At 40.3% G+C, this 25,707-nt stretch overlaps 1 protein-coding gene and 1 long non-coding RNA gene across 7 annotated transcripts in view; one reads left to right on the forward strand and one right to left on the reverse strand.

Annotated features, from left to right (window-relative positions):
• GRIN2B (glutamate ionotropic receptor NMDA type subunit 2B) overlaps positions 1 to 25,707 on the forward strand; it is an 815,960-nt gene that overhangs the window by 407,343 nt on the left and 382,910 nt on the right. The window lies entirely within an intron of this gene.
• Positions 1,907 to 7,078, reverse strand: LOC145545238 (uncharacterized). The gene is made up of 2 exons (XR_014081959.1): positions 2,847 to 7,078; positions 1,907 to 2,555 (listed from the first exon to the last, which is right to left on the reverse strand). It is a non-coding gene; the product is annotated as an uncharacterized LOC145545238 (long non-coding RNA).

Below are 25,707 nucleotides of genomic sequence, written 5' to 3' on the forward strand. Positions count from 1 at the left end.
TGAAAGAAAACATGACCACGGCCATAACCCCATTGGGATCAGGCAGAATAAGAAAAGTTTTCAACATCTTAACATGTTGTTCTTTGTTTATACCACCTGACAGGAAGTGGACAGTTGGCAGTTTCCCCATTTGATTTGTTTAATTACAGATGAATCATTTGCTTTAATTTATTATCTTGACATAGAAAACGATCATATCTAGTATTTATAGATTTCCTAATGTGTGTTTGGCACTTTTAACTGCCATGCTGTGTTGTGTAGCAGAGCTCCTTGGGGCAAAAGTAGACTCGCCTCTGGACATTCCTGCCTATGTTCATTTTCATTTGGATTGAACATGGCTTATATAAGGCACCTGCCCAATTGCTTTGCAACTAAACTGTCTTCAACTTGGCACTGACCCACTTATTGTTGTCAGGTTATACTGTCTTATCTTATTTCTACTGAATGTTATCCAGTCTTTTTCTTTCTATGGGCAGTTTTTCCATTTTAAAATTTTATACATATATATGTATATATATATATATATCTTTAAAATAGTTACATATACATATCTTTAAATATAGCTATATACATCTTATGTGTAAAAATATTATATATAGTTGGTGTGTTAGTTGCTCAGTCGTGTCTGACTCTGAGTGACCCCATGGACTGTAGCCTGCCAGTCCTCTCTGTCTATGCAATTCTCCAGGCAAGAATACTGCAGTGGGTTGCCATTCCCTTCTCCAGCAGATCTTCCTGACCCAGGGATCAAACCGAGGTCTCCTGCATTACAGACAGATTCTTTACCATCTGAGCCACCACGGAAGCCCATATATATATATATATATATATATTTTTTTTTTTTTTTTTTTACATATATATTATATTTTTTTACTTTGAAAAAGTTAAGGACCCTGCAAAAGTTAGTGTCATATGTCAATTTAATTAATGTGGTCTTAATTCCATACCCAAATCTTTAATAATGCATTTCAGGATGAGTCAGACAGTGTTGGGCTCTAAATTCATCTCCACTTTACAAGCTGTTTTGACCTGAGGCAAATTATTGGCTTCTCTAGATTTTAAGTTTTCTTATTTATAAAATGAGAGAAATAATTCTCATGTAAGCCTAGGACAGTATCTGACAAAATGTAATTTTCAGTAAGCGATGGTAGTAGTACTAAGTAGTATTAATAGTAATAGTAGAAGTCGTTATTATTTGCATTCGAGAACATGCCAGGAAATGCAATAAGCAGACAAGGGAGAGCTGCATTTGTGCTCTGTCTCTTGATTTCTCTCCACGTCCAGCAAGAAGGATGCTCTGGTCACAAAGTGACCATTCAGTGGCAACAGAGTTCTCTCCCGTGGTTAAAAGCATCAGCCTGAGAATCATGCAGGCCTGGGTTTGTATCTTTACCCTGCCATTTATTAGCTGTGTGACTTTTGCTTAATAACATAACCTCTCTCTAAAAAGCTTTAAGTATTAAATGCAATTCTGTGCATAAATGTCACAGCATAGTGGCTAACACATAATTATACAATAAATATTATTATTGTCATCTCTAGAAATAGTAATATTAATCAAGAATATAAGGCACTAGAAATAATGGCTGGGAAAAAAAAATCCCTCCACCTCAGACTCTGACCCTGATGGGTCATTTGCAGCCTGTGATCTTGGTTAGCTCAGAAGGAGAGGAACATAAGCAGCTCTTGTGGGTATTTATTATCATTGTTTCCTTTCTATCTCTCTTTGTCTAACCATTAAAGCAAGCCTTGTTGGCAGAGCCAAAGGTGTTTTAAGATCTCTCTTTCTTTATTATGAAGAAGATGGCAGTGGGAGGTGGGAGGTAGGAGGATGGACAATAAGGACCAAATTATTGATTTATTTTCATTGTGGTAAAAAGCACATAGCATAAAAGGTATCATCATAATCTTTATTAAGTGTGGCATACAATGGTGAGTGGTGATTGCACGGCACTGTAGCAGCAAGCAGCCGGGCAGAGGGGATAGCCCACATCCAAGGTCAGGAACTGGGGCCATGAGGAGATACCCCATGTCCAAGGTCAGAGAAACCCCAGTAAGACAGTAGGCGGTGAGAGAGGGCATCAGAGGGCAGACAGACAGAAACCACAATCACAGAAAACTAACCAATCTAATCACATGAACCACAGCCTTGTCTAACTCTATGAAACTATGAGCCATGCCGTGTGGGGCCACCCAAGACAGACGGGTCATGGTGGAGAGTTCTGACAAAATATGGTCCATTGGACAAGGGAATGGCAAACCACTTCAGTATTCTTGCCTTGAGAACCCCATGAACAGTATGAAAAGGCAAAAAGATAAGACACTGAAAGATGAACTCTCCAGGTCGGTAGGTGCTCAACATGCCACTGGAGATCAGTGGAGAAATAACTCCAGAAAGAATGAAGAAAATGAAGAATGAAAATGAAGAAATGTTTTTGCCAAAGCAAAAACAACACCCAGTTGTGGATGTGACTGGTGATAGAAGCAAGGTCCGATGCTGTAAAGAGCAATATTGCATAGGAACCTGGAATGTTAGGTCCACGAATCAAGGCAAACTGCTGCTGCTGCTGCTGCTAAGTCACTTCAGTCGTGTCCGACTCTATGCGACCCCATAGACGGCAGTCCACCAGGCTCCGCCGTCCCTGGGATTCTCCAGGCAAGAATACTGGAGTGGGTTGCCATTTCCTTCTCCAGTGCATGAAAGGGAAAAGTGAAAGTGAAGTCACTCAGTCGTGTCCAACTCTCAGCGACCCCATGGACTGTAGCCTACCAGGCTCCTCCGTCCATGGGATTTTCCAGGCAAGAGTACTGGAGTGGGGTGCCATTGCCTTCTCCGCAAGGCAAACTGGCAGTGGTCAAACAGGAGATGGCAAGAGTGAACGTCGACATTCTAGGAATCAGCGAACTAAGATGGACTGGAATGGGTGAATTTATCTCAGATGACCATCATATCTGCTTCTATGGGCAAGGATGCCTTAGAATAAATGGAGTAGCCATGCTAGTCAACAAAAGAGCCCAAAATGCAGTACTTGGATGCAATCTCAAAAACGACAGAATGATCTTTGTTCATTTCCAAGGCAAACCATTCATGGTAATCCAAGTCTATGCCCTGACCAGGAATGCTGAAGAAGCTGAAGTTGAACGGTTCTAGGAAGACCTACAAAACCGTTTAGAACTAACACCCAAAAAGATATCCTTTTCATTATAGGGGACTGGAATGCAAAAGTAGGAAGTCTAGAAACACCTAGAGTATCAGGCAAATTTGGCCTTGGAGTACAGAATGAAGCAGGGCAAAGGCTCATATAGTTTTGCCAAGAGAATGCACTGGTCATAGCAAACACCCTTTTCCAACAACACAAGAGAAGACTCTACACATGGACATCACCAGATGGTCAACACCAAAATCAGATTGATTATATTCTTTGCAGCCAAAGATGGAGAAGCTCTATACAGTCAGCAAAAACAAGACCAGAAGCTGACTGTGGCTCAGGTCATGAACTCCTTATTGCCAAGCTCAGACTTAAATTGAAGAAAGTAGGGAAAACCACTAGACCATTCAGGTATGACCTAAATCAAATCCTTTACAATTATACCGTGGAAGGGGAAAATAGATTTAAGGGACTAGATCTGATAGACAGAGTGCCTGATGAACTATGGATGGAGGTTTGTGACGTTGTACAGAAGGCAGGGATCAAGACCATCCCCAAGAAAAAGAAATGCAAAAAAGCAACATGGCTGTCTGAGGAGGCCTTACAAATAGCTGGGAAAATGAGCGAAGCAAAGAGCAAAGGAGAAAACAAAAGATATTTCCATCTGAATGCAGAGTTCCAAAGAATAGCAAGGAGAGAGAAGAAAGCCTTCCTCAATGATCAGTGCAAAGAAATAGAGGAAGACGACTGAATGGGAAAGACTAGAGATCTCTTCAAGAAAATTAGAAGTACCAAGGGAACACTTCATGCAAAGATGGGCTCAATAAAGGACAGAAATGGTAGGGACATAACAGAAGCAGGAGATATTAAGAAGAGGTGGCAAGAATACACAGAAGAACTGTGCATAAAAGATCTTCATGACCCAGATAATCACGATAGTGTGATCACTCACCTAGAACCAGACATCCTGGAATGTGAAGTCAAGTGGGCTTTAGGAAGTATCACTATGAACAAAGCTAGTTGAGGTTATGGAATTCCAGTTGAGCTATTTCGAATCCTGAAAGATGATGCTATGAAAGTGCTGCACTCGATATGGCAGCAAATTTGGAAAACTCAGTAGTGACCACAGGACTGGAAAAGGTCAGTTTTCTTTCCAATCCCAAAGAGGCAATGTCAAAGAATGCTCAAACTGCTGCACAATTGCACTCATCTCACAGGCCAGCAGAGTAATGCTCAAAATTCTCTAAGCCAGGCTTCGACAATATGTGAACCGTGAACTTCCAGATGTTCAAGCTGGATTTAGAAAAGGCAGAGTTACCAGAGATCAAATTGCCAACATTTGCTGGATCATTGAAAAAGCAAGAAAGTTCCAGAAAAACATCTATTTCTGCTTTATTGACTATGCCAAAGCCTTTGACTGTGTGGATCACAACAAACTGTGGAAAACTCTGAAAGAGATGGGAATACCAGACCATCTGACCTGTCTCTTGAGAAATCTGTGTGCAGGATAGGAAGCAACAGTTAGATGGATGTGGAACAACAGACTGGTTCCAAATAGGAAAAGGAGTACATCAAGGCTGTATATTGTCACCCTGCTTATTTTACTTATACATAGAATACAGCATGAGAAATGCTGGACTGGATGAAGCACAAGCTGGACTCATTCCGGCACAAGCTGGGAGAAATATCAATAACCTGAGATATGCAGATAACACCACTCTTAAGGCAGAAAACGAAGAAAAACTAAAGAGCCTCTTGATGAAAGTGAAAGAGGAGAATGAAAACGTTGGCTTAAAGCTCAACATTCAGAAAACTAAGATCATGGCATCTGGTCCCATCACTTCATTGCAAATAGATGGGGAAACAGTGAAAACAGTGCTTGACTTTATTTTTTGGGGCTCCAAAATCACTGCGGATCATGACTGGAGCCATGAAATTAAAAGACGCTTACTCCTTGGAAGGAAAGTTATGACCAACCTAGATAGTATAATTAAAAAGCAGAGACATTACTTTGCCAACAAAGGTTTGTCTATTCAAGGCTATGTTTTTTCCAGTAGCCATGTATGGATATGAAAGTTGGACTATAAAGAAAGCTGCTGCTTCTAAATCGCTTCAGTCGTGTCCGACTCTGTGCGACCCCATGGACTGCAGCCCACTAGGCTCCTCCGCCCATGGGATTTTCCAGGCAAGAGTACTGGAGTGGGTTGCCATTGCCTTCTCCCCAAGGATTTCTAGGTACTGACTTAGTAACAGTGTCTACTGACACAAACCTGAGCGCCGAAGAATTGATGCTTTTGAGCTGTGGTGTTGGAGAAGACTCTTGAGAGTCCCTTGGACTGCAAGGAGATCCAACCAGTCCATCCTAAAGGTAATCAGTCCTGAATGTTCATTGGAAGGACTGGCATTGAAGCTGAACCTCCAATACTTTGGCCACCTCATGCGAAGAGTTGACTCATTGGAAAAGACCCTGATGCTGGGAAAGATTGAAGGCAGGAGGAGAAGGGGACGACAGAGGATGAGATGGTTGGATGGCATCACCGACTCAATGGACATGAGTTTGGGTAAACTCCGGGTGTTGGTGATGGACAGAGAGGCCTGGTGTGCTGCAGTCCATGGGGTCACAAAGAGTCGGACATGACTGAGCGACTGAAATGAACTGAACTGAACTGATACAATATTGTTAACCTCATATATATAGTTGTGCCACTGAGCTCTAGAATTTTTTCAAATCATGAATGGAAACTCTGTACCCACTGAACAGCAAATTTCCTTTGTTCAATTCCTCCAGCCCCTAGCAGCTGCCTCCCTACTACTTGACTAGTTGAGATACCTCATATAAGTGGAATTGTGCAATATTTGTCATTTTGCTTCTGCCTTATTTCATTTACATGATGTTCTTATAGTTTGTCCATATGATAGGATTTTCTTAGTTTTTTAGGTCCATTTTTAATTTTTTGAGAAACTTCTATACTGTTTTCCATAGGAACTATACCATTTTACATTCTCACTAACAGTGCACAACAGTGCACAAGGGCTTCACTTATCCATATCCTCGCCAATACTAGTTATTTTTATTTTTCATAATGGCCATCCTATTGGGTGTTAGGTTATATCTTTTGTAGTTTTGATTTGTATTTCCCTGATGATTAGTGACATTAAACATATTTTCATATGCTTGTTGTCTGCATATCTTCTTTGAAGAAATGTCTATTCAAGTCCTTTGTCCATTTTCGTTTGGATTATTTTTGTTGCTGTTGTTGAGTTCTATATTCTTTATGTATTCTGGATGTTACCTGTCATCACATATGTATTAGCAAATATTTTCTCCCATTCGATATGTTGCTTTCACTTTGTTGATTGTTTCCTTTGATGCACAGAGTTTTTCAGTTTGATATAGTCTCATGTGTCCACATTAGCTTTCATTGCCTTTCCTTTTGGTGGCATATCCAAGAAATTATCACCAAATCTAATGCCATGAAGCTTTTCCCCTGTGTTTTCCTCTAGGAATTTTATAGTTTCAGGTCTTTAACATTTAGGTCTTTAATCCATTTTGAGTTAATTTTTGTATGTGGTGTAAGTTAAGGGTCCAGCTTCCTTCCTTGTGCGTGGTTATCCACTTTTTCCAGCACCATTTATCAAAGAGACTATGCTTTCTTCATTGTGTAGCCTTGACGCTCTTGTCAAAAACCATTCAGTCATATATATCAGAATTAATTTCTGGGCTCTCTTCTGATCCATTGGTCAGTATGTCTATCTTTATGCCAGTAACATACTGTTTTGATTACCATAGCTTTGTAATATGTTTCAGAATCAGGAAGTGTGTGAGGTCTCGAGCTTTTTTTTCTGTCTCAAGATTTTTTAGCTATTCACAGTCCTTTGAATTTACATAGTAATTTTAGGATGGTTTTCTATTTCTGCCAAAAAAAAAAGCCTTTGGAATTTTGATGGGGATGGCAATGATTCTGTAGATCACTTTTGATAGTATGAATATTTTAACAATGTTAAATCTTCCAATCCATGAACATAGAATATCTTTTCATTTATTTGTATTTTCTTTAATTTCTTTGAGGATTATTTTGTCGTTTTCAGTGTGTAAGTCTTTTGCCTTCTTGGTTAAATTTACTTCTAAATATTTTATTTTTGATGATAATATGAATGGGATTGTTTTTAAATTTCCTTTTCAGATTATTCATTGTCAGTGTTTAGAAACACAACTGACTTTTGTGTGTTGATTTTATATCCTGTAACTTTGCTAAATTCACTTATTAATTGTAACAGTTTTTCTGTGAAATCTTTAGGGTTTTCTATAAATAAGATTATGTTAAGTGTGAACAGAGATATTTTCATTTCTTCTTTTTCAATTTTTGTGCTTTTTATTTAGTTTTCTTGTCTGGCTTTGGTTAGAACTTCCAGTATTATACCAAGTAGACGTGGCAGGAGTAGGCATCCTTGCCTTGATCCTGATCTTAGAGGAAAAACTTGCAGTTTTTCAACCTTTGGATATGATGTTAGCCATAGGTTTCTCATGTGTTTTTCATTATGCTGAAGTAGTTTTCTTCTATCTCTAGTTTGCTGAGTGTTTTGATCAGTGAAAGAGTGTTAAATTTTGTCAAATGCTTTTCTGCATCAATTGAGATGATCATGTAATTTTTGTCCTTCATGCTGTTAATGTGGTGTATTACATTAATTGATTTTCATATGTGAACCATACTTGCATTACAAGAATAATTCTCAGTTGTTCATGGTGTATAATTCTTTTAATGTGTCATTTTGTTTTGCTAGTATTTTGTTAAGAACTTTTGCATTAGTATTCATCAAGGATATTGGTCCATAGTTTTCTTGCAGCATCTTTGTCTGACTTTTGGTATCAGGGTAATGCTGGCTTGATAAATGAGCTTGGAAGTGTTCCTTTTTCAGTTTTTCAGAAGAGTTTACGAATTGGTGTTAATTTGGCTTTAAATGTTTGGTAGGATTTTCCAGTGAAGCAATCTGGCTTTTCTTTGTTCAGAGGTTGTGACTACTGGTTCAGTCTCCTTACTAGTTATAGGTTTGTTCAGATTTTTAATTTCTTCATGATTCAGTCTTGGTAAGTTGTAGGTTTTGAGGAATTTGTCCATTTCTTATAGATTGTGTTATGTATTAGTGTGTAATTATTCATAGTAGTCTCTAATGATCATTTTTATTTCTTTGACATCAGTCATAATGTCTCCTCTTTCATTCTAGATTTTTGTTAATTGAGTCCTCTCATTTTTCCTTTGTCTAGCTAAAGATTTGTCAATTTCATTGAGGTTTTCAAAAAACCAACTCTTCATTGATTTTTTTTTCTCTTTTTTTATTCTCTATTTTGTTTATTTCTGATCTAGTCTTTATCTCCTAACTTTGAATTTAGTTGCTTTTCTAGTTTCTTGAGGTGTGAAGTTAGGTTGTTGATGTGAGATTTTTCTTCCCTTTTGATGTGTTTGCCACAATAAACTTCCCCCTTAGTACTCCTTTTATTTCAAACCATAAGTTTTGATGTGTTGTGGTTTTGTTCTCAATGAGGATCAAATTACTAAAAATAATCTAGGTGCAGGACATAATTCTCCAGCCAGTAGAACTAAATAATTAAGCCATACTCAATTATTTGTATTTTCCCAGTAAAAATGTACTCTTATTATGTATCTATCATCTTTTGATCATCTATTTAAATATAGTTAACCCTTGAATAACACGGATTTGAAGAGTGCCAGATTCACTTGTATGCAGATTTTTTTCAATAAATATGTGCTACAGTACCATACAATCAACAGTTAAGTGGAGGTGCAGAATCGTGTCTATTGAGGGACAGTTGTAAATTTCTATAGAGGTTTTTGGGCTCTGCAGGAGTCAACGCTTGTAACCTCTGCATTGTTTGAGTCAACTGTGTTTGTCTGTCTATCAGTATGTCTATCTATCTCTGAAATGGACTGTTAGGATTACCTAATACAGCATTTTTATTTTCCATGCTCAGAGAGAGAAGTGTCTTGCATGAGATCCCATAGCCAGTCACCTCTGAAAGTCTAAGGACTCCTGACTCAATGGGGAGCCTCTGCAGTCTATAGACTGAAAACAAAGTTAGCCTGCAAGCAGACACTCCGGAAAACTGTTTTGGGTAATGGTAGGTAAGGAGGTTAATAGTTTAATTTGAATTCTTGTCAAATATTAAAGATTTGGGAGTCTCTTACAATCATCGGGTGCACTTGCGTTACATAGCAGTGTGTCTCTCCTCTGCACCTGTTCATTTGTAACTTTTGGCTTTAGCAAGGCAGTGGGGCTGGGGGTAGGGTGCCTTTTATTGAGAACATGCTACCAGAGAGGGTGATGGAGTGATTTGGATAGTGTCTGCAGCAAGGCTCTGGCTGGCCTGGGCTGTGGTTTCCCCGCATGAGAGAGGCATGAGTTTGGCTGACTAACGCAAGAAGCTCTGAGGAAATGTGCTCAGTCAGTGAGAAACTTTCCTAAGATACCAGCTTTTCCGTATTTCTTGTCTTTTCTCAGAGAGTTATAGGGAGTACAGGAGACAGTGGAATGATGCTTCTTTTTAGGGCAGTCAAAAAGAGCAAGGGAGGATGAGGAGGGAGATGGGAAGGAGATTCAAGAGGGAGATATATGTATATCTATGGCTGATTGATGTTGAGGTTTGATAGACAACAACAAAATTCTGTAAAGTAATTATGTTTCAATTAAAAAAAAAGAGCAAGGGAAGGAGAATTTTAAATGTTTGCAGTATTTTAAGTAAGTAGCGTTATTATCATAGCTCATCATAATTATTATCATAAGTAGTGTCTGTTATGGGGGCCAATGTGACAGGCTTCTTTGTAGATACTTTACATACATGATCTCAATTAATTCTCCCAAGAGTTCTTTAAGATGGATATTATTATCTCAGTTACTGTTATCTTTACAGATGAGAAAACTTGGCTCAGATAGTTTAAAGAGTTTACTCAAGACCACTCATGTCAAAGCCAGGTCAGCTCTGTCTATAGTCCTTTCTAGAGAGTCAAATATGTAGATAAGGCTTAACTTGCCCATAAAGTGATAATAGTCTTTATATATATGGATTTCTAAAGGCCATCCCCAAAGACATTTTATATTCTGGACTTTTCTTTTTCAAGGACTTCCCTTGTCTACAGAGCCATGAGATCACCATGTGAGTATGATAAAATAATGAAATGGATTTTCTAGGATGATTTATGGAAATCATCACCATGTAGTTGTGTGTTACATTCATTTTGGGGATGTGTTGCAAATTTTACAAACACCACTGTGACCTCAATGATAAGCTTCTTACATTGTCTGTGTTTTTGTAACTCTGGATTCTTTGCATACCCTCTCTGCCAGTGATGCTGCAGACCTTTTGAAGGACTTACTGCATCACTTTGCTCTTTCTCATTGGACACCCTCTCCCCTTCTGAATTCCATTCCAAATATCTGCCTTGATCTTTAATTACAATCCACTATGTACTTGTCGTAGCCAAGCTCATCCTGCACCTTAGCTTCGTCAGCTCTGCACTCCGGTCCAGCCCTCTCACTATTACTCATTTCCCTTGGCACCATACTCCTGTCCTAAGCTCTGAGTTTAGTGCCAGTTAAAGGAGCCTTCACATTGGATGAGCCCTCCATTACACTCTACCTCTCCTCTGAAAGCCCACTATAATCCTCTACATACATTATTTTCTGTTGCATTATCAATATTGAGTTTCTAAATGTAGAAAATGGGCTTCCCTGGTGGCTCAGTGGTAATGAATTCGCCTGCCAATGCAGGAGATGTGGGTTCGATTCCTGGATAGGGAAGATCCCCTGGAGGAGGAAATGGCAACCTGCTCCAGTATTCTTGCCTGGAGAATCCCATAGACAAAGGAGCCTGGTGGGCTATAGTCCCTGGAGTCGTGAAAGAGTCGGACATAACTTAGTGACTGAACAACAACAACGACAAATGTAGAAAATATTTGCAAATGGAATTTGCCAAAGTAGCATAGATGAAATACATAAGGTATATGCACCAACTAAATATGCACACATACATTTGGTAAAAGCCCACTGGATATGAATGGAGTTGACAAGTTCTGCCAAAGTGGTTTAAATCCTGATTTAGTCAACCTCTGCTACGTATAAGGATACCCTGATTAATATGCACAAAGACTCTTAAGCTGAAAGACACTTCCTTAGACCCCAAAGTTAGAAGAACTGATATAGCAGGAAAAGATCTAAAGATCTACATTCAAAAACTTTTTCTGAAACCCTCAGATAACAAGCCTGATAAGTCACCTTGAAATACTTTACATATGCTAATCACAGCCACAAAGAATCACAAGCTAGGGCTAGCCAGCCTAATGTTGTACAGGAGCAGTAAAATATTTATTATCTGCAGAGTTCAGTTTACATTATTAACCCACTTTTCTGTCATTCCTCAAGAACGTCTCAAATTCTTGGCCTTTCAGATTTTGGAAAGAGCCGTTTTGATCTTACAATACCCATAAAACAAACACTGTTTTAGCCTCCACTTTCAGTTCATTCTGCTAACTGAGCAATTAGTGACCACTCAAGACCATTACACACAGATCAAAGCTTCCAGTCATACGCTCCCAACAGCTTTTGAAGTCCCTTCAGTATACAAAATGGATAAAGTGACAGTGCTCATTTTCTGGGTAGGGTAAGAGTAGAGTGTTACAGTAACTTTATTTCAACTCTCTAGTTTCTTAATAGTCACATTCCTGGGGTAATAAACTTGGCAACCAGGTCAGTGGAAAACCTCCAAACTGGTCATCCAGCCGCACTAGCTTTGCCACTGACAGTCAAGTGACCCTGAGCAACGCTTTTTAGCTTCATGATTTCTTTGGGTCTCAGTTTCTTCATCTGGCAAGAGAGAGGGGTGAAGTCAATCAACCCATACAACTCTTAGTTGCTCTTATATTCTTTAGTATGTGTCTACATGTTGCAGGCACATCCACATTATTTACACAAATACACATGCCTTTATAGGCACAAAAAGAGGATGTGCATGCATGCTAAGTTGCTTCAGTTGTGTCTGACTCTTTGTGACCCTATGGATTCTAGCCCGCCAGGCTCCTCTGTCTGTGGGGATTTACCAGGCAAGAAAACTGGAGTGGGTTGTCATGCCCTCCTCCAGGGCATCTTCCTGACCCAGGGATCGAACTGGCATCTCTTATGTCTCCTGCATTGGCAGGCAGGTTCTTTACCACTAGTGCCATCTCGGAAACCCCCGAAAGAGGGTACAACCCTTCAAATAAAGTTGAAAACTCAGAATTAGATCATGACTCTCTTTCAACAGGAATGATTCTTTCCAAAATGATTCATTCTGTGATTCCTTTAGGTCAGAAATAGGAAATATGTGACCCTAAACAGATTTATCTCCAGTATTCTTGCCTGGAAAATCCCATGGACGGAGAAGTCTGGTAGGCAGCAGTCCATGGGGTCGCTAAGAGTCGGACACGACTGAGCTACTTCACTTTCACTTTTCACTTTCCTGCATTGGAGAAGGAAATGGCAACCCACTCCAGTGTTCTTGCCTGGAGAATCCCAGGGACGGGGAGCCTGGTGGGCTGCCGTCTATGGGGTCGCACAGAGTCGGACACGACTGAAGTGACTTAGCAGCAGCAGCAGCAAACAGATTTATGCATCCAAGTTAATTTTATTTGGCTAATGGGGTAAATATTTCATATGCTTGCAGTTGCTAACACAACATGGCCTTAAAAAATTTAGAGGCAGTACCTAAAAGGGGTCAGGAAGAGGCTCTGTTAATCTGTGTCTCTGCCTTATTTCAGCTTTATCCATTTCTGTCTTTATCTTTTTCTAAAAAATTAAAATGTTGGTGTGAATACTTGAAATGTAATATATAATTTTAGTATTTTTTAATATGCAAGTAATATATACTCACTGTGAAATATTTGGGAAAAATGGAAAAGTTGTCAGAAAGAAAAACAAAATCACTTAAATTCCAACAAAGTAATTGCTGTTAACATTTTGATATATTTCCTTGCAGCATTTGTGTATGAATTTTTATATAGATGGAATCATACAATATTTTGTGTGCTGGATTTGTATTTAACATTGCAGCCATAAGGGATTTTTCTATGTTATTAAAAATTCTTGGTAAACATAATTTTTTAGGGTATTTAGCATTCTGTCATATAGCTATAGCATAATTTACTTAACCACCTTCTTACTGTCAGCCATTTAATTACTTTGAATTTTTCACTATTATAAATGATATAGCAGTGAACATTTTGGTGTATGAAGCTTATCTATCTCTGTTTTACATTATTTTTTAGGAGAGATTCCCAGAAATTAAATTACAGGGTCAAAGGTATGAACATTTTTAAGGCTCTTGATCCATAATGCCAAATGGCTTTTCCAAAATGGTTTTTTATCAATTTATACTTCCTATAGCAATATGTGAGAGTGCCTTTTTTTTTTTTTTTACCACATCCTTGGCTACTCCCCTGTAAAAATTAAATTAAAAATATCTTTATGATCTGTTGGGTAAAAATTATACTCCTTTGCTGGGTTAATTCTTATTTCTGTAATTACCAGTGACATTGAACAATTTTCCATGTTGGTTAATCATCCGTAGCTTCTATTTTGTGAAATTTCTGCTCTTATCTGCAATGTTTTAAAAATTCTTTATTATATTTATGAGCATGATGGCTTTCAAATATCTATGTAATAAACACATAGAATTAAGTATAATGTGTAGCTTTCAGAAACGCGTCTATTAAATAAAGTGAGATGCACTCGTGTATATGTTTTCACAGATTTCCAGGTAGCTGGAACCTTAAGTTTTTGCAGTTCAATGTTAGTTATTATAGTAATGATTAAACAAAGAATTCAATGAATGTTTTTCATCTAATATTTTGGTATGTTTCTTCCTTTATTTCTATGTATCATTCTATTAATTTGAAATCACAATTTTTTATCTCACACTTTTCATGTGACATTACAAGTTTAGGATTTTTTTATGACTACCAAAAAATTCCTCAGGAAATAACATTGTCAAGGGTTTCTGTTACCCACTCCTAACTCACACCATCTGTCTTCCGCATCAGTCTTTACCAGCATAGGGAAAACCGAAGGCACATTTCTTTGGTAGTTGGCCATATGATTAGAAATCAATGTGTGTACAAGCTCCATGAATATTTTATTGATAACAGTGGCGAAATAGAGTGTGCTCGCTATTTTAAAATATAGCTGCTCAGACGTAATTCAAAAGCTGTTTGAAGCAATTTAATCATCTTTATTTGTACACAAGCACTTAAGATATGGGCCAAGTGCTAGTCATTGATCAGTGTCAATCAAGTCATTTGCGTAGCGAACAAAGCTGGGAACCAACTGAATGGTTCTCAAAGGATGGAGGTGTGTGGTCAGGTCACCTGTCAGCTCTGACTCCTGGTCCTCATCCTCGAGCATGTTGCTCTGAGCTTTGGATCCACTGGTTCTGAGGAAAAGAAGATGCTTTCAGGATGTAAGGAATTCTTCTGGAGCAAGCTTTAGGATTCACTCTCTGAAACCTTCATAATATGATGTCTTCCTGGAGGGCTAACTGGATAACCTTCCCTCCCCTGAAGTCCTCAGGAGAACTGTATGGTTAATGTGGACCGTACTTAGCCCCTGAGACTCTCATTGGAAGCCCTGGTGTCTTACTGTATTCCAGGCTTTCGAGAGTTCACAGGGAGGAACATCTTTATTTGAGGTGGCAGTCTTTGCCTCTCTGACCTCTGCAGAAGCAAGAGGAGTAAACAAATGATTGAGAAATAGAGCCCGTGGGAGATAGAGCTTCATTTTTCACCAGTGTGATGTTTCGGCTCACGGTACCTGGAAATCTTGAGCCTCCATCACCCTCTGAGACGCTTGTGCTGTGCACAGTTACTCAGCGCCCGACTCTGTGACCATGTGGACTGTAGCCTGCCAGGGTCCCCTGTCCATGGCATTATCCAGGCAAGAATACTAGAGCTGGTTACCATTTCCTACTCCAGGGGATCTTCCCGACCCAGGGATTGAACTTGCATTTCCTGTGTCTCCTGCATTGGCAGGCAGATTCCTTACTCCTGAGCCACCTGGGAAGCCCTTGGGGAGTTTCATTTATTCCATTCCCAACATAGGAAGGATAAATCTAGACTGTGTGATATTTCATTATGAAAATTTGAAGTAGCTTTTTAAAAGTGATGGTCTTTATAAAGGCGCTAGGACTAGAGAACCATGAGGCTATTTTATTGAATTTGACATGTAAGCATTAAATACAAATTAGAACTGGGCCACTGGGAGGCGGAACTTCTGATTCCTTTCTTCCCCTGTGTTATTATAGCCCTGGGTGAAAGCCTTTTCTGAGAGTTAATTTAAGGATCTTATCTTGGTTCTTTGCGATAGTTGTGTTTAGCCTATGAAATTTTAACTCAATTCACTTAACAATTATTATTTTTTAAACCTTTTTTTTTTGACCACACCACAAGGTGTGTGTGATACTAATTCCCCGAGCAGGTCTTGAACCTGCATTCCCCTGCATTGGAAGCATGGAGTCTTAACCACTGGACCACCACACAATTATTTATATATGAGTCACTAGGATGGTTTTTTGGGGGGTTGAACCTGGCCTCTACCATTTTTTAACTGTAAGATTGTACTGTAACCGTACTGCAAGTACTATTGTCATAAGGAATCTATGAAACATTCCTGTTGAGTGTCGAGTATGATTCAAAAATAAGTGCTAAGTGTATATTTGTTCCTGTCATTATTTTTATTAGATTGTAGCCTTCTAAATGGTAAGGCTGATCTTAAGCTTGTATTTTTAACAACTCAGAAGAGTGTCTTGTACATAGTAGGCAAATAATTGCTTGACATGATTAGTTTCTTCAGTTGCATCTCTTGGATCTGAGCAAGTCTTTCTCTCCTTGTAGCTTTGATGGTGGCTGTGGTGATGATGATGGTAGTGGCTCTGGTCGCATGTGTAAGATACATGTAATTTACTTTGTTGTTGTTGTTCAGTCACTAAGTCATGTCAGACTCTTTGTGACCCCATGGACTGCTAGCCTCCTCTGAGGCTAAATAGAGGATTCAGTTTTGCAGGAGCCAGCCTGACACCTTTTACCAGCCCCATTGTAAATATCACTTTAAAAAACTTTGTAAACTGCATTTTTTTTCTTCAGAAAGGTTGTGTGGATTCATCTGTACAGTAGGTTCAGTTCAGTTCAGCTCAGTCGCTCAGTCGTGTCCGACTCTTTGCGACCCCATGAATTGCAGCACGCCAGGCCTCTCTGTCCATCACCAACTCCCGGAGTCTACCCAAACCCATGTCCATCGAGTCAGTGATGCCATCCAACCATCTCATCCTCTGTCGTCCCCTTCTCCTCCCGCCCCCAATCCTACCCAGCATTAGGGTCTTTTCCAATGAGTCAACTCTTCCCATGAGGTGGCCAAAGTATTGGAGTTTCAGCTTCAGCATCAGTCCTTCCAATGAACACCCAGGATTGACCTCCTTTGGGATGGATTGATTGGATCTTCTTGCAGTCCAAGGGACTCTCAAGAGTCTTCTCCAACACCACAGTTCAAAAGCATCAATTCTGCGGCGCTTAGCTTTCTTCACCATCCAACTTTCACATCCATACATGACCACTGGAAAAACCAAAGCCTTGACTAGACGGACTTTTGTTGGCAAAGTAATGTCTCTGCTTTTAAATATGCTATCTAGGTTGGCCATGACCTTCCTTCCAAGGAGTAAGCATCTTTTAATTTCATGGCTGCAATCACCATCAGCAGTGATTTTGGAGTCCAAAAAAATAAAGTCTGACACTGTTTCCACTGTTTCCCCATCTATTTCCCATGAAGTGATGAGACCAGATGCCATGATCTTAGTTTTCTGAACGTTGAGCTTTAAGCCAACTTTTTCACTCTCCTCTTTCACTTTCATCAAGAGGTTCTTTAGTTCTTCTTCACTTTCTGCCATAAGGGTGGTGTCATCTGCATATCTGAGGTTATTGATATTTCTCCTGGCAATCTTGATTCCAGCTTGTGTTTCTTCCAGCCCAGCGTTTCTCATGATGTACTCTGCATATAAGTTAAATAAGCAGGGTGACAATATACAGCCTTGACGCACTCCTTTTCCTATTTGGAACCAGTCTGTTGTTCCATGTCCAGTTCTAACTGTTGCTTCCTGACCTGCATACAGGTTTCTCAAGAGACAGGTCAGATGGTCTGGTATTCCCATTTCCTTCAAAGTTTTCCACAGTTTATTGTGATCCACACAGTCAAAGGCTTTGGCATAGTCAAGAAAGCAGAAATAGATGTTTTTCTGGAACTCTCTTGCTTTTTCGATGATCCAGCCGATATTGGCAATTTGATCTGCAGTAGGTGAGAACATTTAAATTTAGAATTACTAAGGACACTGTCAGATTCCATGAGGTTAAGAATAAAATCCCAAATTTGCAGGGAAGGAGTGTGACCCTCATTGCATTTGTAGCACATCTATTGAAAGGCACTAAATAATATCTTGGAATGACCATTATAGGTTTAAATGTAATTCAGTGGAGCCTATAATTTTCTCAGGGCTTTGAAGCTTAGAGAAGTTACAAGCTGGTCAGGACCTTGAAGGGAAGAGCGGGGAGAGCACTGATGCAGGGGAACACGAGGAAGATGCTCTTCCTTCTTGAAAAAGAATCACAGTCCCATTAAAAGAAAAATGCCAGCATCTTGGTGGAAAACTCAGATTTGCGTATGATTCATGTGCATTTGCATATCGAGCTCAAGAGGCTCTATCTTCAGGTATGTAAAATAAATAGTGTAATCTGCTGCAGTTGTGTTCCAATCCAGGTTCCAGGGCACTGCACTGATAAAGTACATAACACATTTAAAAGTCACATTCCAGGAGACGAAAGATGGCAGTCAGCTAAAGGCAGCTGCGCATCAGTTATGCTGACAGGGAGCAGAGATCGCCTGGCTTGGCTCAAGTTCACGAGTGGGACAGCCACTGCCCTAGAGCATCCTCACCTGTAGGGGATGCTTCTTGGATGGGCCCTGAACACTCTGGGCTTTGCAGAATCAGAGACCGTGGTGCCCAGGGTGTTGACTCTCTCCCAAAGTGGAAAGTCTGCATGGTGCCCAATAGCACTGCTTTCCATGGAATCCTAGCTGAGCTGGGTGGGAGTTGCACCATTCACAGGGTATTGGTGAGCAGGGCTGTGGACCAGACACCCACCATCCGCTAGATTTCACTGACTCTTCCAGCCTTAGAGACCTAAACACTCAAATGGTTCAGATGACAGCAAGGAGTGAGGTGGGGGAAACATTACCCCATAATATCTACAAGCCTTCCTACAGTACTCCTTCGCCTCAGTAAACCCACACACCAAGTAAACATAGGGTTTGCTATGTAAATGCTGGCTTATGACAAGTCCCTTAGCTTCATTTCTCACCAGACTGGTGCTTCTAAGCCTGTCTTAAATGAGCATTCTAGTACTGCCAGTGGTCACGCTGAGAGGCACATACCCCAGCTTCCTTGTTGGCTCAGATGGTAAAGAATTTGCCTGTAATGCAGGAGACCTGGGTTCGATCCCTAGGTTGGGAAGATTCCCCTGGAGGAGGAAATGGCAACCCATTCAAGTATTCTTGCCTGGAGAATTCCATGGACAGAGGACTCTGGTGGGATACAGTCCAGGGGGTCACAAAGAGTCAGACACGACTCAGTGACTAACACTACCCCTAGTCAGCAGTAGACAGATGATAAGACTCAGTTGAGATGCTGTGGTTTACAGACTCCCGTATGGCTTTCAGAAGTTAGAGAATAATCTGGACTCTTCAGAGTCCAGAAGTCCCTGATGTAGATGGGCAGGTAGTTAACAACCAAAAGGGTCTGAGAGAAGAGACAGATGGAGCACGAGGAAATTCCTGGAGGTGACAACAATGTGCTGGTAGTAAGGAGTGGCAAATATCTGGGAGAGAGGACATCTGCATTGAAATAGTGTCCTTCGTGTTTCACGTTTATAGTTCTCAGAGGTTTGACTTTAAGGATGTCGTGGGATCCTTGCAGTAGTCGTTGGGGAAAAGGAAGGATGAACATGGTGGCAGAGGTCAGGAAAAGTAGAACTGATTCAGCAGTAGAGATAGCTTCAAAAAATTATTCCAAAAGAGAGGGACAAACAGACAGACACACAGGAGGAGGAAGCACCAATAGATAGAGTCTGAATAGGTCCAACTTTGTGTTCACTTAGAAAGGAGAAAGCGTCAAGAGCCATGCAGAGGGTCAGGGCTCTTATTTTGTGACTGGAATTCAGGGTAAGCCTCCCTCTGTAACAGGAGATTGTGGGGTGATCAAAGAGGCAAGGTGGATCTGCCATATGGGCAGGATGAGCCCCATAGCTGGGCAGCAGGGTCTCAGTTCCTCCCAGGCACCAGGAGAACAGAATTAAAATAGGAAGACCCGCCTGTCAATGCAGGAGTTATAAGAGGTGCAGGTTCGATCCCTGGGTTGGGAAGATCCTCTGGAGGAGGGCATGGCAACCCATTCCAGTATTCTTGCCTGGAGAATCCCATGGACAGAGGACCTGAAGGCCTGTCATCCATGGGGTTGTACAGAGTCAAACATGACTTAGAACACACAACCATTTCAGTCCCCACTAATTGAAGGGACACAGACTGACGCCTTGGCCAGGATTTGCTCAGAAGCCTAAAAAAAGATGAAATCTGCTGATGGGCAAGGCTATAGAATGACAGTGACTGATGGTGAACTTTTGTGCCCTGCTTGTGCTTCTCTGTTCTGTTACTACTGGGTGTTTTAGTTTTCCCAGGCTCATATTTATTTGTGGGAAGTGTACCTCTTTTTGTTGTTTGAATGAAAGCCAGGTGTATGTACCTTTTACTAGTGCAAAACTCCATCCCTGGTGCCATTCCATAAACGCCAGGAGGCTGAAAACACAAACAGTTTGGAAAAATATGGGTTTGGCATTGTCTTGGAGAACAGAAATACTTCATTGCTGTTCCCATTCTGATTTCACATGCCAGCTTCTCTTCACTTTTAGGTAAGTTATGTAAACTCAGGGGCTTGGTTTGTCCATTTATGGTGAGTGTTTAATACATTCAGACTTTGTGGAGGCTTGGTGAAAATTAATTAGGTAAAGGTTATGAAGTATTTGGAAGATGAAGCCCTCAGTGATACTATCTTGGGTAATTAGATCGTGCTTACCTTAAACTCCCTCAGCAGCTCAGATAGTAAAGGTTTTTTATGCATATCCTGTGCTAATAATAGGTGATGGCAACGTTGTTTTCCTTGCCTAGAGATGTTATGTATGGTAATTTCAGGGTTAAATGCAACTGTCTCTCTGTCCCCTTTATTCTCATTCTGCTAATTCCCTTTGCCTCTCATCTCTCTGCCTTCTCTTTCCAATGCCGATTCAGCTGTTCTGTTGTTTGCTCAGCTGACTTGGAATTGAGACAAGGGAGCAAACAGGCTTGTGAAAGTGGATGAAGGTGGACTGCAGACTGCATCAGTCCATGGCCACTAAGACAGAGACATTGCCCCCCTGCGTTTGAGGACATGACATGGTTTCCTTCACATTTCAGAGTGATGCTGCTGTATAAAGGTATTAATAGTACTTACCCCCAGAACAGGCTGTTGAAGTAAATACCTAAGAGCTATTGACCCTCTCTCCTTCTCGAGATTGTTTCAAAGAAATAAAATCCATGAGGTCCAGAAACCCCCAGTCTTCATTACTCACTTTGTATAATTATTGCGTGTCCTAGATGAGTGGGTAAGTGTAAGTAAGTCTGAAATAAATCCCCAAACTGTTTTGAAAGCAGGTCACTTTGACTAAGAATTGAATTATTCTTTTAGGAGTTGTGATTTCCTTTAGTTTATTTTTTCTCCTTCAATTCATGCTGTCTTTTGCTAATTTTTTTGGAAGAGTCCTGTTGAATTCTCTGCTTTATCTTCCTGCCCCTCTATATTAGTTTTTTTTTTTCTTGTTCCATTTTATCTTGTTTCTTTTATTAGAACTTTTTTAAAATTAGAGGATAATTGCTTTACAATGTTGTATTGGTTTCTGCCATAAACAATGCAAATTGGTCATAATTATTAATATACATATATATATATCCCCTCCCTCTTGAGCCTCCCTTCTACCCTCCCATCCCACCAATATCACACATTTTAACACATACATATGAAATCTAGAAAAATGGTTCTGTTGAAACCTGAGGGAAAGAATGGAGACTTAGATGTGGAGAATGAACTTGGGGACACAGCAGGGCAATGGGAGAACAGAACAAGTTGAGAAAGTAACACTGACATATATACACTGTCATGTGTGAAACAGATAACTAGTGGGAAGCTGCTGTATAACACAGGGAGCACAGTTGGTGTTCTCTGTATTTTTTGTTTTTTTTTTTTAGTTTTGTGTTAGGGGTAGAGAGAGCAAGCATCAAGCATCCCCATGATGATTTCTCTGTATTTAATTACGAAGGCATTAAAAAACTTTGTGGTAGTTTATTTGATAAAAATTCATTGAGCTGTGTGCATACTTATAATGTATGTACTTGTCTGTGTAAATGTTATCAGTTAATGAACAGTGTTTTAAAAGTAACTTATGTTAGGGACTTCCCTGGTGGTCCAGTGGTTAAGACTTCACCTTCCAATGCAAGGGGTATGGATTGGATCCCTGGCCGGGGAACTAAGATCCCTCATGCCTTGTGCCTGGAAAACCAAAATATAAGACAATACAGTAAAGCAAATTTGCAAAGCAATAGTGTAACAAACGGAGAAGGCAATGGCACCCCACTCCAGTACTCTTGCCTGGAAAATCCCACGGACGGAGGAGCCTCATAGGCTACAGTCCACGGGGTCGCTAAGAGTCGAACGACTGAGCGACTTCACTTTCACTTTTCCCTTTTATGCACTGGAGAAGGAAATGGCAACCCACTCCAGTATTCTTGCCTGGAGAATCCCAGGGACGGCGGAGCCTGGTGGGCTGCAGTCTATGGGGTCGCACAGAGTCGGACATGACTGAAGCGACTTAGCAGTAGCAGTTAGCAGTGTAACAAATTCAAGACTTTAAAAGTGGTCCACGTTAAAAAAAAACTTTTAAAAAGTCACTTATGTTATTCATATTTGAAAATTCTTAAAGAGATGGGAATACCAGACCACCTGACCTGCCTCTTGAGAAATCTGTATGCAGGTCAGGAAGCAACAGTTAGAACCGGACATGGACCAACAGACTGGTTCCAAATAGGAAAAGGTACATCAAGTCTGTATATTGTCACCCTGCTTATTTAACTTATATGCAGAGTACATCATAAGAAACGCTGGGCTGGAGGAAGCACAAGCTGAGACAAAGACTGCCAGGAGAAATATCAATAACCTCAGATATGCAGATGACACTACCCTTATGGCAGAAAGTGAAGAAGAAATAAAGAGCCTCATGATGAAAGTGAAAGAGGAGAGTGAAAAAGTTGGCTTAAAGCTCAACATTCAGAAAACTAAGATCATGGCATCTGGTCCCATCACTTCATGGGAAATAGATGGGGAAACAGTGTCAGACTTTATTTTTCTGGGCTCCAAAATCACTGCAGATGGTGATTGCAGCCATGAAATTAAAAGATGCTTACTCCTTGGAAGGAAAGTTGAGACTAACCTTGACAGCATATTAAAAAACAGAGACATTACTTTGCCGACAAAGGTCCATCTAGTCAAGGCTATGGTTTTTCCAGTGGTCATGTATGGATGTGAGAGTTGGACTATAAAGAAAGCTGAGTGCAGAAGAATTGATGCTTTTGAACTGTGGTGTTGGAGAAGACTCTTGAGAGTCCCTTGGACTGCAGGGAGATCCAACCAGTCCATCCTAAAGGAGATCAGTCCTGGGTGTTCATTGGAAGGACTGATGTTGAAGCTGAAACTCCAGTACTTTGGCCACCTGATGCGAAGAGCTGACTCACTGAAAAAGACCCTGATGCTGGGAAAGATTGAGGGCAGGAGAAGAAGGGGACGACAGAGGATGAGATGGCTGGATGGCATCATCGACTTGATGGACATGGGTTTGGGTGGATTCTGGGAGTTGGTGATGGACAGGGAGTCCTGGTGTGCTGCAGTTCATGGGGCTGGAAAGAGTCGGACACAACTGAGTGACTGAACTGAACTGAACTGAATCTGTTTTCTTCTTTGTGTTTTTGTTTCTTCTGTCTCACTGAAGAGTTTTTAAAAGCATTTCTGTTTATTTTTGTAATTATTTTCTAGCTTGAAATTGTATTTCTTTTCCTCTGCTGGCATCAGCTGTGAGTGTGCTGGTAGATGAACATGGGGACCTATTGGCTTTTCTGCACTCCTCCAATGGGGACTCCCTTACGTATAGTGTGGGCTCCCCCAGAGCTCAGTGGTAAAGAATCCACCTGCAAGGCAGGAGATGTGGGTTCGATTTCTAGGTCGGGAAGTCCCCTGGTAGAGGCCATGGCAATCCACTCCAGTATTCTTGTCAGGAAAATCCCATGGACAGAGGAACCTGGTGGGTTATGGTGCATGGGGTTGCAAAGAGTTGGGCACTACTGAAGTGACTGAGCACCCACACACCTGCCCAGAGTACACAACAGGATCATGTGGGACACTTGTGAAAAACACAGATCTCCAAATTTTATCCTCAGATATTCTGCATCACCTTTTCTGGTGTTAGGCCTGGGTATCTACAGCTTTTGCCAAGTGCTCAAGTAGTTCTGAAACAAGGTGCTTGCCGCTCATCTTTGGAGAAACACGGCATTGGATGTGGGTTCTTTAATAAACAATAATCCTTGCCCTCCTTTTTGTCCTCTCTGTGTGCGAATACTCTATCTTATGAACAAGTAGTATTCAGAAAATTGGTTTCTGAGACTTTCATTCAAAACTACTTAAGAATACACCTCTTTTGAGAAGGTTGGTAGATTCCTAAAGCCCAGTTAAGCTTTCTGGTTTGTTACTAGCTTTTCCCAGACCCTGTTGCTGGCAGCACTGGTTGTAAGTGAAGTAGGGGTTGGGATGGGATGTGGATCATAGTTAGGGACAGTGATGAAGGCCCCACCACAATAGAAGAGCTTTTTATATAAAGAGCCAAGTGGACATGAAGAAAGAGTGAAAATTCTTACATTAATATAGGGAAGAAAAGTTCATTTGGGGTAGTTTCTAACCGTACCTGGTAGACAGGAAGCTCTTCTCTTAAGGATGTGTATTTGTGCTTTCAATTTTGAGAGAGGTTTCATCTCCATTTAGTTGTTAGTTAGATTAGTTTTTTGAGGGCTCTGACTGCGTTTTTTCCCTGTGGTATAGTATTTATCCTGCATTATCTGTAATATTTTCTACAACACTAGGTACTGCTGACACCTGGAAATTGAAATGGGATACACAGAACTTGTTCCCTAAATTGTCTTCTATCATGGACTTTGCCTTCCAAACATTGTTGTAGGGGACAGTTTTAGTACAATTTTAGTTTCCCACCTTCTCCACATCTTTGTTGTTCAGTCACTCAGTTGTGTCTGACTCTTTGTGACGCATGGACTGCAGCACACCAGGCTTCCCTGTTCTTTGAAAGTCATTGTTAAGGAAATGATAAGATAAATCACAGAGTGGAAGAAAATATGTGCAAAATGCTTGTCTTCTGTGAAGGACTTGTATTAATATGAAAAACCCTTACTACTCAATAGTATGACAAACAACCTAATTAAAAAGTGGGCAAAAGACATTTTATGAAAATAGGTATAGAGATAGTAAATAAGCATTTGAAAAAATTCTCATCATCATTAGTTGGCAGGAAATTTAAATCAAAACTGTGGTAAGATACTGTTAAACGCCCAGTGGCATGGATGAATTTTTTTTTTTTTTTAATTTAAAAAGAGGTAGAAGGAAGAAGGAAAGAGGAAAACTCACACAATCTAGTGTTGCTAAGAATATGGAAGAACCGCTGGTGGGAACACAAAATGGTATAGCCACTTTGGAAAAGTTTGGCAATTTCTTATAAAATTAATATTACTCTTACCATATAACCCAGCAACTTCACTCCCAGGTACTTACTTAAGAAAAATGAAAACGTATGTCTAAGAAGTGTATGTGAATGGTATAGCAGCTTTATTAAAAAATCACGAAAACTGGGTGGATAAATACATTCATACAAAGGAATATCACTTGTCAGTAAAGACAACCAAGTACCAATATAAGCCCCAATACTGAGAAGTCTCTAAAGCCACTATGTCAAGTGAATATATGGAATCTAGAAAGATGGTGCTGATGAATTTATTTTCAGGGCAGCAATGGAGAAGCAGATATGGAGAACAGACCTACGGACATAAGGGGAGGGGAGGAGAGAGGGGGTGAGGTTTATAGAGAGAGTAACATGGAAACTTACAATACTGTATGTAAAATAGATAGCCAGTGGGAATTTGCCATATGATTTAGGGAACTTAAACAGGGGCTCTGTGACAATCTAGAAGGGTGGAATGGGGAGGGAGATAGGAGGGAGGTTTGGGAGGGAGGGGATATGGGTGTACTTATGGCTGATTCTTGTTGATGTTTGACAGAAAACCACAA

This window comes from Giraffa tippelskirchi, chromosome 4 (genome assembly GCF_054371585.1).
Source record: "Giraffa tippelskirchi isolate mGirTip1 chromosome 4, T2T-mGirTip1v1.2.pri, whole genome shotgun sequence".
In the NCBI taxonomy this organism is placed as follows: domain Eukaryota; kingdom Metazoa; phylum Chordata; class Mammalia; order Artiodactyla; family Giraffidae; genus Giraffa; species Giraffa tippelskirchi.